We start from the raw sequence: 18,794 nt of genomic DNA on the forward strand, positions 1-18,794 counted from the left end.
AGGTCGTTATATCATCATACACATGCATATATTAATTAATTAATTAATTAATTTTATAAAATCTATATATTCGACAGATACAGACATGCATATAGGTAGATAAGAGTACGAAGGAAACCCGACTGATGGAAGGGAAAACCGGAAGAGGAGAGGAGGCTTTTATCTTAGGTGTTTATAGTTAGAGAAGAAACAAGAGGCCGCCTTGGCGTCACTCGTCTGTGGAGTCTTCATATAAAAAAAAAGAGATGTCGAGGCCGTTAACCACGAAGATCCCTCTGGCTACACTTGCCACTCGACGGTTAATTGGTCCGGGGTCGTTCAGGCTTCAATTAGCATCCCCGAACGTGCCCGTGGTAGGAATCTATCACGATTCACGGGCAGAGAGAATCGTCCAGCAAACGTTTTCTTTACTCTCTCTCTCCCTCTTTTTCTCTTCCGATGAAAAGGTTGATCGAAAGGGAAAAGACAAAAGTTACCGGTTGACGCCCATACCGAAAAGGTACGATACTGAAAAGCTTTTACTTGACTAATCAAAAACCCATACCGACCAGTTGATTGATTGGTTACCGGTTGACGCCCCGGCCCCCCGGTTCATTTCTTATAAGCTTTTTTTTAGGGGTTATAACAGATAATGGAAATTTTAGGGCCTTAATATAATAAAAGTAATAATTTAAAAAAAAATCAAAAAATAAATTAATTTTTTTAAAAATAATATCAATTAAGGACAAAAATACTGTTCTTTTTCTTTTTCTTACAATCCATTCATCATCCGCTGCGGCCCCTTGCTGCCTATCCTTAATTTTTTAAAAATAATATCAATTAAAGCATTTGTGAGATGCGGATCTCAATTCAATATCCTTATTTGTACTTGACAGATATATAAAAAGCGAATTGGGATATGCTTCTCACACTAACTTGGCAAACACATCCCATTATGCATTGAAAATATCTCCCATAAATAATAATACATAAATATATAAAATATTCCCAATACACAATGGAATGGTATTAGGCGCCATGTGTGAGCCGGTCTCATAAAAAGAACACTAACACAGCTGTAGTTCCATTTAATTGACTATATCATAATATGAAATATGAAGGCTTTCAACCCGTCCACTACGTTAGGTAGAGAAGCATCATATTAAACTACATATATAGACCATCAGAGAATTCAACCGATGGTCATGACATGAGAAATTTCTTTTGCTAATGTTGAACTGCAGTAGAGATCATACGATCATAAATCATAAATTAACTAAAAGAGAGATTTTAGCTTGTCTAAATATGCATTATTAAATTGGTCATCCATTAATTCATTCGTTGGTTTGATCGGGCATGTCACCTTCTTGTGGGATAAGTTTCGCTGTTTGAAAATAGCAGCCTCAGCTGTTTTGAAACTTCCATGTGTTAGTAATGGAGTGGCTTATGATTCCTGGCTGTTTTTTTATTGTTATTATTTTTTTTCCAAACAGCCGAAAAGCCAAAAGCCAATGCGGAGCCAACTCTCATAGTTGGCTCTAGTGGAATTCTGACATCAACCATAGAAGGTGGCATGACACCATTTTATGACGATTTTTATTTGATGAATATATAATTCATGTCTCATAGTTGATATATGCTTAATATATATGAAGTAAAAGCTAATCAATAGAAACACATAATGATAGATAATTGTTTATATTTTATTTTTTAATAATTAATAATTATTTATATTTGATATCTTACTTTTAATTTTTTTTTTGTAACATAAAAATAATAATAATTAATTTTAACTAGGTTGTTCATCAAACAATGAAACCAAATAACTCGACTTGAATTCTGGTTGGCTTTAGTTCCGCAACTTTCTAACCTAACTAGTTTGGGTCAGTTTCAGTATATATACATATATATAAAATACAGGAAAGTGAGAAAATTTTAATATCTAAAATATTTTTAATTATAAACTTAATATTTTTATTTTATTTTTTAATAATATCATTGTAATTTTTTAAATTTAAACTTACTTTTTTTAAGTTTAAATCTTTTGAACCAACCAACCAATTTGAAAATTGACCCAAATTGATACAACCGAGTTGGTCGGTTTTCACTAATGGTTGGTTGGTTTCAAGTGATCAATTCCCCAACCCGACCAGTTTGGTTTGGTTGGCAAAACAATCTACAATCCAACCAAACTGACCCGTGAATACTCTTAATTTTGAATAAGTTAAAAGTTAAATCTCCAATAAATAACAATAATTTAATCTCCATTAATTATTGATAATTTATAGCAAAAATACATAATTATTGAAAACAAATTTATAATGAAAATACAATAAATAATTAATAAAAATACAATAATTATGAAATGAATACAATAAAATTTTTAAAATTTTTCATTATTTATATTTTATTTATTTGAAAGTTATTACATAATATTAATAGTTTCTTATATAATTATTTAGCTATTTTTAATAGTTTTTATGTAAAATATTTAGCTATTGAAATATCTAAAAATATTTTAAAGTTTAATTATTTAGAAAAAATTTAAATAATCTTGTTATTGAATTTTTTAAAATAATATTTAGTAATTATATAATATCAAATATTTTGTTATATAATTATTTATTTATTGAAATATTTAAATAATATTATAAAAGTTTAAGTTCTTTTATTTAAATAACTTTGTTATTGAAAATTTTAATCCATAAAATTATAATTTATATTGTTATTACATAATTTTGTTAGGACTTTCATATAAAATTATTAATAATCTAAACATTATTAATTATATTATAATTATTTTTTGTGTTTTTAATAAATATTTTAAAGTTATTGCATATCTTTTTATAATTATTAAATTTTTTAATTCAAATTTTCCTTAGATTGATATAGATGAAAAGTGGGAGAGAGAGAGAGAGAGAGGAGGAGGAGAAGCTAGGATTGGGGTAATCGAGAAAGGAGAAGGCTATTGACATGGCCTGTGAAGGTCGGTTTTGGCCTTGATGGTTCTAGAGTCTACCCATGGAACATGTTATTTAAAAACTTGATTTTTAATAAATATAATATAGTTTAAAACTTATATTATCTTTATTGATTAAATTGGATAACTTAATATGTAGATTATAATTATATGGTTAAAAACTTATAAATTAAATTTAAATTTTGTAAATATTACCTTTTACACTACTTATTGCACACATTCAAATATTAAAATGAATACAAATGATCAAATCACTTAAGTAATTTAATGGTCAAGTGAGACCATAGCCTTTGTAACCACGAATGCTTGGGTTCAAATCTTCACATACATCCCCAAAAGTATCTAGGGGTTTATTTCAAGGCAAGTTTCAACAAGGTCGGTTCCACGAAGGCCAACCAAGGTTGGTTCATGTAGCATAAACCCAATGTTTTAAAAGGCTGAAGGCATAGTTGAGGGCCTTGAGGCATAACGACCCAGAAAGGTGAGGAGTAAGCCTCAAGGTTTAAGGAAAAAATAATTGAAGTTTGTAAATTGATGAAAATAGCATATAATATGCCAAATTAAAATGATAGAAAGTACACAAATCCATAAGCTATAAGTTTATAAGCAATAAGTTTTAACATTTAAGCATTAAATAAAATAATAACTAATCAACTAACAATATAAACATTTTACATTTCATGTAAAAAACCAATTTAGAGAAAAGGGAACAACTTAGTTAATTTGATTTATAATTATTATCATTATCATCATCATCATCATCATCATCATCATCATTATTAATATTATTATTATTAAAAAGAAAAAAAATATCCATTAATATAAGAAATGTGAAAAATAACAAACTTGAGGCATTATAATTAGAATAATATGAAAAACCTCACTTGATTTATCCAAAAGAAACTAAGAATAATTTGTCCTTTTTGCATTGAACTCTCTTAAAACGCTAAGAAAAACTAATAGAATTTGATTTTCCTTATTTGTTTTTCTTTTTTACTTTTTTATTTGGCTTATAATTATTGAAGCATTTTTCTTTATGTTTTAAATTGTAAAAATTTATATTTTTTGCATTAAATAATTATGTAATCATTGATATTTGAGGCTTACGCCTTTTTATGCCTCAAGCTATGCCTCATGCCTTGAGGCTTGAGGCTTACACCTTATTCTAACAAAGGCTTAAGCCTCATATCAAAGTTGTGGGGCTTAAGCCTTGAGGCAAAATTTGTGGCCTCGCCTCATGGTGTACGCCTCACACCTCAAGGCTTAAGCCTTTTAAAACAATAAGCAAACCCTTAGACCCTAAAATCGGCCTGGGTGGGGGATAGTTCCAAGAATTTGAAACCAGACCCTATTTTGTAACAAATTGGATAGAGTCGGTTCAAGGCTGGTTTGAGGTCAGTTCCATTTGGTTCCAAGTAGAATCTACCCATTTGCTCACCTCTATCAGGTACATTGTCATGTGGACCCTATGTGCATAAAACATGGTGTGTTTGTTCATTAATAATTATGTAGCAAGTGATGCATATAAATTGCAAAAGCAGCAACTCCCAATGTGGTATCCTTTAACGTATTGTAAATCTATTGCAAACAACATATGTGTACAATTAGCTACATAATCCAATCATGAACAATATTCTCAGATACTAGTATATACTTTCTTACACTATTTTACCATCCTTCCATCTAATACCACATATGTTCCATCACAGCTATATTCTAACATGAATGAGTATTTACTAAGGTTAAAGTGAATATTTAATTCATAAATTGAATGAGAGTGAGGGAAATCGAGACCTAAATTGCATAGCAAGCTGGTCAAAAAAATTGCACAATCAACTTTTTGGGGGGTGTTTTGCTTCGTGGATGAGAAATTGGTAGGTGTGGACTCGGCCACACCACACCACTATAGCAAGGACCAATCCATATTCCACATCACACCACAATCTATAGCTATTATGAATTGTAGATAGATTGTGTAGACCGAATCAGTCAACACCCACAATTGTGGTTATGTAGGTGTGGTTTGCATTAATCCATTGTACACTTTTTGATTCTATGCATCTCACATACAGTTTGTGAAATGGTTACACAATTGATTATAAATAAGTAACTATACCCAAATTAATTTGCAAATATCATCGATAAAGTCATATTATTTAATAAAAAATTATTTTAACAAAAAAAACTAGTAGAAAAATAATTAAAAATAACAAAAAAAAGTATTAACAATTTTTTAAAATAATTCAATAAAAATATTGAATTATTTATTAAAAAATAATTGTTTTTTAAATAACAGTAAAAACCGAAAAATACTAGGGCATGCAATGTATAATATCACATGCCCATTTTTGTCTACTTGTAGATGGGGACCATCCATAAAAAATAACTATTGCCAAGAAATTGGTCTGGAACAGTCCCTGTCCACGAGTTATTAGGGAGAAGTACCATCTCTAGTGAAATGAACACCACTTATTGCCGTGGATGGGACCAAAATGGGCCCATGCACAATATAAACACGATATTGAAAACCCCCTTAGTCTCTCTCTCTCTCTCTTTAATTTTTTGCATGCTAAAACTAAGGGGGTGTTTGCCAATATGCATGATTTTGTTTTTACTAGCATGGCAATTGTTTCTTTAAAAAAACAAGACTACAAACGATGCCAAATGCAGCTTAAGTCATCATTTAATCCAAATCCATTTATTAAAATGAGCTTTCCCATTTTTTAAAAAATGCACTTCTTGTTGATCATGTAAGGCATGTCCATACGATGCTTTAAAAAAGTGTAATGTTCTTATAAAACACCAAACCCCATTTTGATGTATTTGAAAACCGTGATTTTTTATTTCACCATAATCCGGTGGCATTCTACATGTTCATGTAGTGATGCATTCCAAAACTCACCATCCAAATTCCAAAAAGTATGTTCTATCATATGCCACGTGTTTAAAAATAAATATTGAGATTATATCAAATAACGACAACTTTTGAGCCCTAATATCAATAAAAGTAATATATTTAACAAAATTTCAAAAATAAGTTAACTTTTTAAAAATAATATAAAAAGGGGCAAAGTTACTATTCATCATCTTCTTCTTGTAGATTATTCATCAAAGCCACCCGCCGTCACTTCTAGCATGCCTCCGGCTGTCATCTTCGATTGTCGCCTGTAGTCACAGAAACATATTCTCAAATCTTTCTCAAACTTCATACCCTTTCGCCTCTATATAAAGAAAATCTCACTACTCAAATGGGAGTGAGTGAGAAAGAAAATTTTACTCATGACTCTCCCTAAACCATAGACGGTGGCCATGTCCAAATCCACTGGTTTCCCCAAATCTAGAAAGTAGGGTTTATGTGGTTTGGAAAAACCATTTGAGAATGACTATGTTGTCATCGAACCGATTCTCCTTGACCATGATGTCGCTATCCCCAGATGACCACTCTGTTTCTAGCTTATACTACGGCGAAGGGGACGTCATTTCCTGGGATGCCGACACCTGTAGCCCGGACACCCCCATAACAACTAACACTTATCTGTTGACGACCGATGATGATGATGGCCAAGACAGGGACCGCCTTTTTGTGACACTCATGGATTCCGAACTCCACCACTTGTTGATGTCTGACTATTAGGGATGCTTTCTCGATCGTTCGATTGATGCCATCGCTAGATAGGACGCCATTAACTGGATGTTGAAGGCATAATATTTGTCTGTCTACTAAATTACTTTTCATTAAATTTGAGTCTAGCTTTCTGTTTCCTTATCGTTTTTTGCAATTTTGTTTTTCTTCCATCCATGACTCAGGTGCATGCATACTACCGCTTCAAACTTGTAACAACGTATCTCTCTGTCAATTATCTCGACCATTTCCTATCCTCTCATAACCTCCCGATACATAGTTGCTTTCCCTTGTTTTCTATGGGTTTGTGGCAAAAAATGTTGCTTCTCATGTCAATGAAATCCGACGCCTGATTTATATTGTTTCATTAAACAAACAACATGAAAATGGGTGGCCTTTATAGCTATTGTTGGTGGCGTGTGTCTCTATAGCAGTGAAAATGGAGGAAACGAGCGTTCCCCTCCTCTTAGACTTACAAATGAAGGATAGAGGTGGAGGCAGAGGTGGGCGGAGGCGTGCCAGAGATGGCGACGGGCGGCTCTGATGAATAATCTATAAGAAGAAGATGATGAATAGTAACTTTTCCCCTTTTTGATATTATTTTTAAAAAGTTAACTTATTTTTGCAATTTTATTAAATATATTACTTTTATTGGTATTAGGGCCCAAAAGTTGCCCTTATCTGCTATAAGTATTTAACACAACACATTAACAACTCACAGATACTAGTGGGATTCAAATTCGTATGTATCAACTTCTAGGACTATGGTGTGGTGCATTCAAGAAAACGTGTATTTCAAAATCCATGATATTTTACATCAAGAGAATCAAGCATGCGTAAGTTCCAAGGCATGCCATGAATAGGGATGTTTGGTTCCATTGGCATTTATTGAAGAGGCATCATTACATCAGTGCCATATAGGCGTTGGCGTTTATTGTAGATGAAACAAAATGAAAAAATTGTTTGGTTTCACCGTTTATCAAATAAATGATAGAAAACTGAAACACTTTGATTTTTGTGCATGGGGCATTTAGGGAAACGTCAAATTCTTGTTTCCTCCAATGCCTCAATGTTTCTTGAAACCAAATGCTGATGTGGCACACTTTAATGGATATTTATTTGAGGTGGAGAGTAAAAAGCATTTAAAGTGAAGTTCAACCAAACAACAAAAATAAAACATTTAAAGTGAAAAAGTATAAATAAACGTTTAAAGTGAAAAAGTGCAAATAAACGCCAACCCTATCCATAAACGCCTAGGAAACTAAACACATACTGAAAGAACATCTTTTTGCCATGGGGCATTCCCAACCAACTTAAACAAGGTCATAACGTAGTATAGAGGTGTAAATCGGCCCGACCCGACTCAAAGGCCTATGAGCCATGCCAGGCCCGACACGAAGGTTCGTGTTGTGCTGGGCCGAGGGTTTGAGGCTCATGGGCCGACACGACATAGCATGACAGCTCGTGCTAGCGTGGCCCACGGGGCCCGTAGCAGGCCGCGCTCGGCCCGCCCAGAATATAGCCGTTGCACCCCCCCCCCAAAGGGGCCCAATGGCTAGTTTCAGCTTTTTTTTGGGGGGGGGGGTTTATAGAAATACCCTCCCAACAGCTATAAACAATCATATTAGGAGGGTATTTGTGTATTTTGCTTATGGGGGTTGAAAAAATGATATAAATGCCCCCCAACAGCTATATAACAACTAGTTTAAGAGGGCTTTTTGGGTAAAGTTATAAATAACTTTATAATAATTGAAATACCACTCGTAACAACTAAATAACAACTAGTTTTTTGGGTTATTGAATTATGTTGAATTCCTATAGATAGACTTATCATCTACCATTCTCATCACACCAATTCAACAATTCTCTTAATCTCTTCTCTCTCTCTCTCTCATACTCATGCATTCACAATTCTCTGCAATCTGAGTAATTTCTGATTAGTTGATTACCTGATTCTGCATTCTCCAATTCTCAAGTCTCAACTTGATTGAAGTTTCGACTTTCAACAAGAAGAATGCTTGCTCAACTAGATCAAGTATCTCAATTTGGAAGGCTTGGATGTTAAAATGCTTCAACCGTTGAAATCAAGTTGGGATTTTGAACCGATAACTCGGGTAAGTCGAATTAGATTAATTTTTATCTTTTTAGAATTAAAAAAAAAGGTCAGCTCTTTTGAAAACCGATTCCCCAACATGTTCACCATTGAAGATATTCAATCGCATCATGATAGTGTTAGCACTAATGCGATTAATGTCGATGGAAGTGGAACTTTCACCCCCGATATTGATACTAGGGGAAAAAGGAGGGCCTCTAAGCTGAGTAGCCCGGTTTGAAAAAATTTCAAAGTAGAGGATATTGAGGGGAAGGGGAAAAGGACCGTTTCCCAAAAATGTAGGAACGACTTTAATTATTATAGCAAGGGTGGTATGGATCATTTGAGCAGACATCTGCTCACACATGAGCAAGAAGAAGATGAAGGGAGAGAAACAACCCAAACAAAAATTTGGAGGGGGAGTAGTTTTGGTACTTTTAAATGTTCACAAGAAAAGTTTGAGACAAGAACTTGCTAAGTATATCGTACATGCAGAACAACCATTTATATTAGCTGAAGACCCAAAGCTAGAAAAATGGTTGCGTAGTTCTGTAAACCTACAATATAATAAAGTTTTTGAGAATACTATAAGAAATGATGTTTTAAAATTTTTTTATTCATATAACCAAAATTTAATTTCTTTGTTGGCAAATCTTAATTCTAAAGTTGCAATTACTTCGGATGTTTGGACATCCAAATTTAATATTAGTTATATTTGTGTTACTGACCATTTCATTGATGAAAATTGGCTTTTGAATAAAAGAATTTTAAGTTTACTAGGCTTGAATGGCTACATAGTGGTCCATAGAAGTTTTGACAATGCCAGCAATAATGATTCTGCATTAAATATTTTAAAATCTCAATTAAGACCATGCTTAAATGGTAAATTATTTTATATTAGATGTGCATGTCATATCTTAAACTTATGTATTCAAGATGCCTTGAATATTATTTTTACTTATATTTCAAAAATTAGAAATTGTATTATATATATAAAAAGTTCAGGGGGCAAAAAAATAATAATTTAAATATTTATGTCAAAATCATGGTTTAAAATATAAACATTTTATATTAGATGTAAAGCATAGTTGGAATTCTACCTATGCTATGTTAGAAAGTTGTATATCTCATAAACAAATTCTTTTTTATTTTTATAATTTAAAAATGCCTAATGATATGATATTTGAGGAAGACTGGGAAATGGCAATCTGTATAAGAGATTTTTTAAAACATTTTTATGATGCAACAAATGAATTATCTAGAATTTATTATCCAACTAGTTGTAATTTACCTTATCAATTAATGGTAATTAGTGATTGTTTTGCAAAATATAGAAATAATCCACAATTTCAATGTATTATTAAAATTATGGAAAATAAATTTAAAAAATATTGGGAGAACATTTCTCCCCTTTATTTTTTAGCTACAATATTAGACCCTAGAATTACGAAAGATGGTTTAGATATTTTACTTGAATCATATTGTGAAAATATGAATATTGATATAGGAAATAAAAAAGAAGAAATTAATAATTTATTATTTGAAATGTACAGTTTGTATGAATCTAAAGTTTGTATCAAAATTAATATTCCTATAACTTGTTCATCATCTTCTTCTACTTTTGATCTTGAGCCCAATAGTAGAAGAGAAAAACTTTTTATTTAATAAGTAGAAGGCATAAATCTACTAGTTCTACAACAAGTTTGATATTTTAGCCTGGTGGAGTGAACATTCAAAAAATTATCCTGTTCTTGCCGCCATGGCACGTGATCTACTAACCCCTCTGATGTCTACAGTTCCATTGGAGTCTTGTTTTAGTGTAGGTACCATAGTATTGGATGACAAAAGAAGTTGCATGAATGATAAGAGCATAGAGATGTGCATCTGCTTCAAGGATTGACTAGATGCAGAAGATAGATTACAAGACAAGGGAGGGCATGATACTACACCAGATATTTCACTAGAAGTAGATGACGAAAGTCATGAATGATGATTCATGAATTTGACTACTTGTATAGAATTTTTTATTTTTTCAAATTATTGTAATTTTTTTAGTTTTATTTAATTTATTTGATATATATTTTTTAAAATTTTTAACAATGTAATTTTGTATTTTCAATTTGTAACCGTATTGTATTTTTTATATTTTATTAATTTATTCCATTTTCATATTTCATTCATCCAAGTATGCAATAATCCAATAATTATATTTGTAATTTGTACCATTCAAATTTAAATGAAATAAGATTCCTATTTTCTTCCAATTTGTTATTCTATCATTCTTAGTTCAATTTGGTTAAGTATTTTTTTCATTTATGTTTTAGATAACTTAGATTTCTCATTTCTTAATTTTTTAAATAGTTCCCAATGCCCAAAGTTCAAATGAAAGTTAAATATTTTAGTTTTACAATTTTACTTAGAAAAGAAGTCAAAATTTTCAAAAAAAAAAAAACAAAAAAAAAACAATACAGTCTGGTTCGGCCCAGGCCCAAGGCCCGCCCTATGGCCCAGCCTAGTATGGTCGAAACCCACGGCACGGCCTACAGCCCAGCCCGACCCAGGCCTGCAACATGGCACAGGCCCACTTGGGCTTGGGCCGTGGGCCGTATTGGGCCAACTCCCAAAATTTTCATTGGGGAGGATGGCACAGCCCGTAACGGCCTGCAAGCCAACACAGCACGACCCGCCTTTAGTGTGGACCACCCACGGGCTGGCCCAGAACGACCCACTTTACACTTATAACACAATACCAAATACAAGAAGTCGGTGATATTTTGTAACATAGCCTACAATAGCACATTTTTTCCATAATGCGTTTCAAAATCAGGTGGCACATCTTTGCCTAGACTCCCTTGGGAATAGACTGCAGGTTGAGTCTTCAGCTGAACTTTCTGAGGACCTGAGGCCTAAAGATGGAAATCCTTTCTATCCGTTAGCTGTTCGGAATATCAGTTAGCTGTTCGGCCATGATGCCCGGTTCATTTCACAAGCTTACGCTAGAAGCTCTAGTACAAATTAAGTCTGATGCAGATTGAGATAGTTTATTTTCGAACTGTCACCATTGAGGTCTTGATCCAAGTTGTAGAAAAATCCATATATCTTATAGTAGCCAAACCTTATGATAGAAGAGGTTGTAGTATTAGAGGAAGAGGTAGACTTTCTACCATTATGTCACGGGGGTAGTTCTACAGCGGAAGAAACCCATGCAACGTCCAGGCCAAGGTAGGCCAAGACAAGACTTTGTGTGCTGCAAGGCTAGGAGTTGCCTGATGAGATGGCTCCACCGAGGTCAGTAGCACTGGATCATGACCTCAAGTCGCATGGTCGGGGCACTCGACTGGCTTTGGCTGGTCCATGGGAGGCGCCGCTTACGTGCTAAAGGGGGAAGGACATGATGTGAGGCGACTGTGCGCCGAAGAGGTGACTGAGCACCAATGTGAGGGGTCTCCTGTATGCTGATGATGTGGGCACCTGTGTGCCAATGATGATAGGCAACCGCTGGGCCGAAACACACCCGTGCGCTAGGGGCAATGGGGTAGCTCACTTAGCTTGGGCAAGGGGCTAGCGTGGTGAAGGGTCATGCTTGAGCTAGGCTCACATGCCAAGCCTCCCTTGAGTGTCAGCAGCGCAATGCCGATCTAGCACTATCCCCATGAGCATCCATGCACTGTCCCCATGAGCATGTGTGCACCCATGAGGAACCCTGGTAGCCATGCTAGCCATTAACCAGGGCCACCCCGCAAGGGAAGTTGGTCTGGGAGTGCCAAGGTTAGGCACCCAAGGAGGTCGACCACCCCTCCTCAAATAGTACATTAAGTTTTTGGTGATCTACTTGAAGATAACATCAATTCTCCCAAAAATCTTACAGGCAAAAATGACGGTGATGTCCCTTAACGTAAGCAAGGCTAAGCTTGTGTTAGATCGTAGCAGGCTCCCCCACTCAATCCATTGTCGACTCGACAATGGGTCTTCTTGTGAATGGGCGTTTGTGTCCCGTGTCATCCACTTGTCTGCCAGTTCCAGGGCTCGTCTGGCCAACCCGAGTCTCGCCTATATTGGTGTCCATTTATGGGGATGGAACCATTTCACCATGTCGTTCTGCCTGGACTTCACCCCCTGTGTTGAGGTTACTCAAATCGCGCAATGGCTATGCCATTGAATTATGTGAGAAGGGCCCTCAAAGAAATTGGATGTGTGTGCTTCGCAGAGGTCCACCCCATGTATCATCTTTACCTCAAGGCTTGACCGTCTTCTTGGTAGCTTTTCGGTGGTGCTACCGAACACGCTGATAGGTCTACTCCTGCTGTTAGTGGTGTGTGCTGGGTGTACCCTTTCACCATGCTGGCCTGCGGTCTTCACCTCGCCATGTGCAAGTTACTCAAACCTAGTCATGGCTTATGCTCTTGGCCCTTGAAACTACACTTCACCTTGCCAGTTCGGGCTACATCTTCGCTCTGAGGGCAACTTTTACCCATGATGTTTCCGAACATGCACTCGCCTTGTGATGAGCGGTTGTTGCTGCAAGTGTTCTGCCTTGTTGATGAATTGAGCATGTCCTTCGATGCATTGCCGGTGTAGGGATGCCATGCTCCAACAGATAGTGTACCCACCTTCCTATCATTCCAATACTGAGGCTTCAACCAATGACCCAATCTGCACAAAACTACCACTTCAGCGGTATTCCTTAACCAACCGTCGGCACCAATCAATTTCGGACTACTGTCCCTACCTTAGTGGTGCCTTAGACAAAGCTACGGAAAAATGGCTCATATGTCATGAAACCAAGATGTAGGCGCACCGCCCACAACTCACTAAAATGAACAACAACTGATGTCCGTGAGGAAGCATGGCACTCCCCCACTCAAACCGCCACAATATGCCTTCCATGAAAAGGCTCACGTGTTTTCCCCCGCATGAGCACAACAACCAATGCGTCTGCCCCTGCAAGGGAAACTGTTTTGGGGTCATTGGAATGGGGACACGAAGAATGGCCTCTTGCTAGGCCTGATATGCACTGTTGCTTGAAACCGAGTGGAAGTGCCTAGGGACCGCACCCCACGATGTGCTGCTTGTCGAGATTACTGCTTCAATTGGCTTTGGGCTAATCTTCTTGACACCAACTATGACAACAATTGGCTAGTTCGCTATGATACCAACTGTCACGGGGGTAGTTCTACAGTGGAAGAAACCCGTGCGGCATCCAAGCCAAGGTAGGCCAGGACAAGCCTTTGTGTGCTGCAAGGTTAGGAGTTGCCCAATGAGATGGCTCCACCAAGGTCAGTAGCACTGGATCATGACCTCAAGTCGCATGGCCAGGGCACTTAGCTAACTTTGGCCGGTCCATGGGAGGCGCCGCTTACGTGCTAAAGGGGGAAGGCCATGATGTGAGGCGGCTGTGCGCCAAAGAGGTGACTGGGCACTGATGTGAGGGGTCTCCTGTATGTCGATGATGTGGGCACCTGTGTACCAAAGATGATAGGCAACTGCTGGGCCGGAACACACCCGTGCGCTAGGGGAAACGGGGTAGCTCACTCAGCTTGGGCAAAGGGCTGGCGTGGTGAAGGGTCATGCTTGAGCCAGACCCACATGCCAAGCCTCCCTTGAGTGTTGGCAACGTAGTGCCAGTCCATGCACTGTCCCCATGAGCATGTGTGCGCCCATGAGGAACCCTGGTAGCCATGCTAGCCATTAACCAGGGCCGCCCCGCAAGGGAAGTTGGTCTAGGAGTGCCAAGGTTAGGCACCCAAGGAGGTCGACCACCCCTCCTCAAAGAGTACGTTAAGATTTTGGTGGTCTGCCTGAAGATAACATCAATTCTCCCAAAAATCTTACAGGTGAAAATGACGGTGATGTCCCTTAACGTAAGCCTGCCAAGTGTAGGCAAGACTATGCTTGTGTCAAACCGTAACAATTAGGTAGTTAGGCTTGGTTGTTTATTTTCTTATTGGATTCACTCACAGTTGCTCCTCTTCTTCTGGTTTGATTGTAGGGAGGTCTTGTAAAGGGTTTTGTTTGATTCTTGTTCCTGAGTTGAAGCTTGTTTGTGGTTTGCTTGATTTATAGGATTCAGTCTCTTGGTGGGATGAGTCTAGGCCTTTTTTTTCTTTATCTTTTTTTTGAGTAGATTAGATATAATCTCTTTAAATACTGGAGTCAAGGTTCAAGTAACTAGCCAGCCACCCCTACAAAGTTTTGTAATGCATTAATAATCAGTACTCACTTTTTGAAAAATGCTTGTTTCCCAAAACCATTTTCACTTGCAGACAAAATAATGTAAAACAGCAATCCTATAACTCAGAACCACAAGGAAAGTGAATGATTCATTCGGAAAATGCTATTCAATATGAAAACAATTGTGTATTAAATTAATTATTGCTTTCGCTTAACTTAAATGAACTTGTATAACTCAGAAGCACAAATACCAATAAGGAAAATAATGAAGAGATGAAAATTGTTCAAAACTTCAAATACCTTAAACGATGCTGCTTTGTTTTGATGCTTACAGGGATGATATTGGTGGAAAACAGAGTAAGAAGAAGAAGAAGAAGAAGAAGAAGAAGGAAGAGGAGAAGGAGGAGGATATATACATCTTTTGTGTGCAGCTTGAGAAGGAGATGAAGAAGAAGAAGATGATGAGAAAGAAAAAAGAAGAAGACGAAGAGAGAGAGAGAGAACTTACCTTGGTTTGAGCTGTTTGGATCGAACTTAGCTTTAGGACTTCAACAGATCGAGCTCATCGTTACCCTCGATACCTCAGCATAGAGAGAGGGACTAGGGTTTACCTTGTACGGGAGAGAGAGAGAGAAAGAGAGAGAGAGAGAGAGAGAGAGAGAGAGAGAGAGAGAGAGAGAGAGAGCTCGAACGAAAAAAGAAAGAATTAGTAGGATGTTATGCCCCAAATTTTTGCCGAGACCCAAATTTCATTATGGGAAGAATGAATTCTATGGCAATAAATGAATATCCAAACACCTATATCTCATTCATTCTTGCTCATTCTTTTCTAGAATCGGCAAGAATTAAAAGAATGAGGCCACTGGCAATGAACCAAACATGGCCTTAAGTTCTAGCCATACCCAACCTTAGGGGGTGTTCGATGTCGTGAATGTAATGTGGATGGGACCGTTTTGGTTCCACCCACAAAAGAGTGGGGTGTTCAGTTTCGTGTGGACCGTCCTTGCCCACAAAATAGCATAGATAGGGACATGCCACACCTCAATTTATCAACAACAACATTTTATCGTGGATGGGCCACATCATGGTGTGGACAATTTGTGGGAAGGATTTAGTGTAATGCACCGGCCCAACCACCCTCATTTTTGTTAATCTTTTAGCATATTTTCATTTATAATTAAATTTATTTTAAATTATTTATTGCTTAAGATAATATTATAATGATTTTTTAAACATTGAACCATTTTTAATTATTTTTATCACTGTTTTTTATTCATCAAAATGGTTTTATATTGTTACATAAATTCAAATTATATATATTTTATCTCTTAATAATTGACATAAACGGCAATTGCATTTATTTTATATTTATTAATAATTATGTATTGGTATTTTATTTTATCTATTATTATTTCAAATTATTTTTGGATTAAATTATGATTTGTTTTTCATTCATAATCAACCATGCATCTCATAAATTGTATTTGAGATGTATGTAATCAACAGGTGTGGTGTGGACCAATCTAGTCCACACTGGTCTACACCACACTTGTAGAACACCCATGTGGGTGTGAACCAATGGTGTGGTGTGAATTGGTCCACACCCACTAGTTTCTCATCCACATTATAGAACACCCCCTTAATCGGCTTTTTTATTACAATGGCTTGTCTCATGACTTCTAGCCCAATGAGTCACATATACAATTCTCTATGGGCTTGGTGTAATTGCATCTGGATCTCTTCCCAACAAAAAAACGTTCCAATATAATTTATGTCCGCACATCTCATACATGATGGATCTTAGTGGTGAGATGTGTGGACACAGATCATATTGGTTGGAATGTATTGAAATTTGGCCTTATAGTAGTGTAAGAAATTAATGCTTTAGTTTGGGGGGTTATGTCTTTTTATCCAAAAATGGTGCACTATATCAATGTGAATGCTATGTACAATCACATTAATAAAGATTCTCCAAATACAACTTGGATGTTTTTGTTTCCATTTGTTTCTAAAATTGCTATGCCAGCAAAGAAAAAAAGGAAAAGGTGTCCTTGAACTGTGTTTTTGTTTTGAGAAGGAAAAACAAGTTGGTGTTGTTTAAAAAACAAATCATAAAAACAAGTTTTATAGTATAGAGATTATATAATTTAGAAAGCATGATATTTAATAATGAAAACATGTTCTTTAAACTAGAAATCTGAGAACATATTTGAAAACAAAAAGCACATATATAACCAAGAACATATTTTCCATTTTCTTAAGAAGTAATTTCTATTCAAAATATCTGATTTTGTGAGGACTGGAGGAAACAATGTTATATAAAAGTAGTAGTATAATCAATTTATCATGCAGATACGAAATAGATTAAAGAACACTTCAAATTATTTAGATGCCTAAATAGAAAATCAAAGTTATTGAATAACAGCGACAGAAAATTACAAGCGTGAGATAAGTAATAAATAATACTGATGGTTTGTTTATCCATGCCGCAATTAATGGGCCATCCTGTTATAGTCATGAGCCTGGAATGTTACGAGTAGTCCATATTTGGGTTGGACCTGGAGGCCAAGCGAAGTAGGTTGGAGTGGGCCGCAGGCCCTCAGCCTAATCCGTCGGCATGAGTGGGGAATGAATGGCCAATTAAAGCGTAGAGACAGACCAAATCATACTCTCATGGTCCCGTATTCGGTATTTCCCATGTAAGAACTAAGAACAGCTGGACTAGAGATTTTCACATCGGAGCGAATAGCAACATTTTTAATTTTCTTTTTCTTTTTGAACCGGTACCAAACAGCGATTATGACAAAGAGAAAAAGGACCACCCATCATCATCCTCATATTGTTGACTCCACTGTCCATACTCCAAACCTTCATTGACACGGTAATCTAACCCTTACGACACGGGAAATTTTCTCCTTCTTTCTTCTTCTTCAGTCCCACATGGCCACATACATTGGACCGCTCTTTACATTGAATAAATCGGAAAGCCCATTTCCACGAAATAACCTGGTCCAAAGCATCAAGTCATTCAATTAATCCAGCCACTTCTCATTTGATCAAGTTCCAGCTATTGGGTTCTTTATATTTACAAGAAAATGTGTGCGTCTGTTGCATGTGAGAACTTCAATAATAGCTAAATATGATAATTTCAATATGCTTATGTAAAATCATTATAAAAGGATATAATTAAGTAATTAAAGGATGGTGTGTTTGTGAATTTAAATTATGTATTTTCATTTTGATCGTTAATAAAATACTACTTATTTAAGACTTTGTTTAATATGATAAATGTATGATATTAGATGATTGCATTTTTTTTTGTATTTTCTATATGTTTTGTTTTTATCAATTTTTAGAGTTTTTATTACATAATTATGATATCATTTATTGATCATTTGACTTGAAAGAAAAACGATTTCATTTTTGGACAGCCTTAAATTTTCTCTTTCATTTCATAATTTATTTATAAAAATAATTATTGTTTTATCACACTTATCTTTGTTTAATATGATGAATTTATAATATTTGAGATATGTTAATTTTTCTATAAGTTTCTTTTTTTTATTTTTTTTATTTCTATGTATTTTAGTAGTTATTATTTAATTATGACATCATTACTTTACCTATTTTATGCAAGTAGTTGAATCATTAGGGGTGCAAAATGGATCAAATCATGATCTGATTTGAATTCGAATATGATCGGATTTAAAAATAGGATCAGTTATATATAATAAAAATGGTTGAAACAAATGTTTGTGCTTTTTGTTTTTCATTGTATAGACTATTTTATTTCTTTTTTTTACTACTAATAATTTGTTAAATCTTACAGACCTATGGGCAATCAGATCATATCAAATCAGATTTGAAAATCCAGTATCGTTAGTAGATTCGAATTCCAAATGTTCTTTGTGAGATCTATCAAATCATCGAATCGGATCAGATATAAGATT

At 35.6% G+C, this 18,794-nt stretch overlaps 1 protein-coding gene across 3 annotated transcripts in view; it reads right to left on the bottom strand.

Annotated features, from left to right (window-relative positions):
* LOC148877191 (nicotinate phosphoribosyltransferase 2-like) overlaps positions 1 to 15,598 on the bottom strand; it is a 54,292-nt gene extending 38,694 nt beyond the window's left edge. The window contains exon 1 of one of the 3 annotated variants that reach the window (XM_088982546.1): positions 15,353 to 15,598. The gene's annotated coding sequence lies outside the window, so the exon portion shown is untranslated. Of the gene's footprint in view, positions 1 to 85; positions 501 to 15,352 lie in introns of those variants that run through there. The other 2 variants (XM_088982533.1, XM_088982540.1) reach the window with 2 other exon arrangements.
* Positions 15,599 to 18,794: the final 3,196 nt, after the last annotated feature.

This window comes from Nelumbo lutea, chromosome 1, assembly GCF_056320005.1.
Source record: "Nelumbo lutea isolate HS-2025 chromosome 1, American lotus-T2T, whole genome shotgun sequence".
NCBI lineage: Eukaryota > Viridiplantae > Streptophyta > Magnoliopsida > Proteales > Nelumbonaceae > Nelumbo > Nelumbo lutea.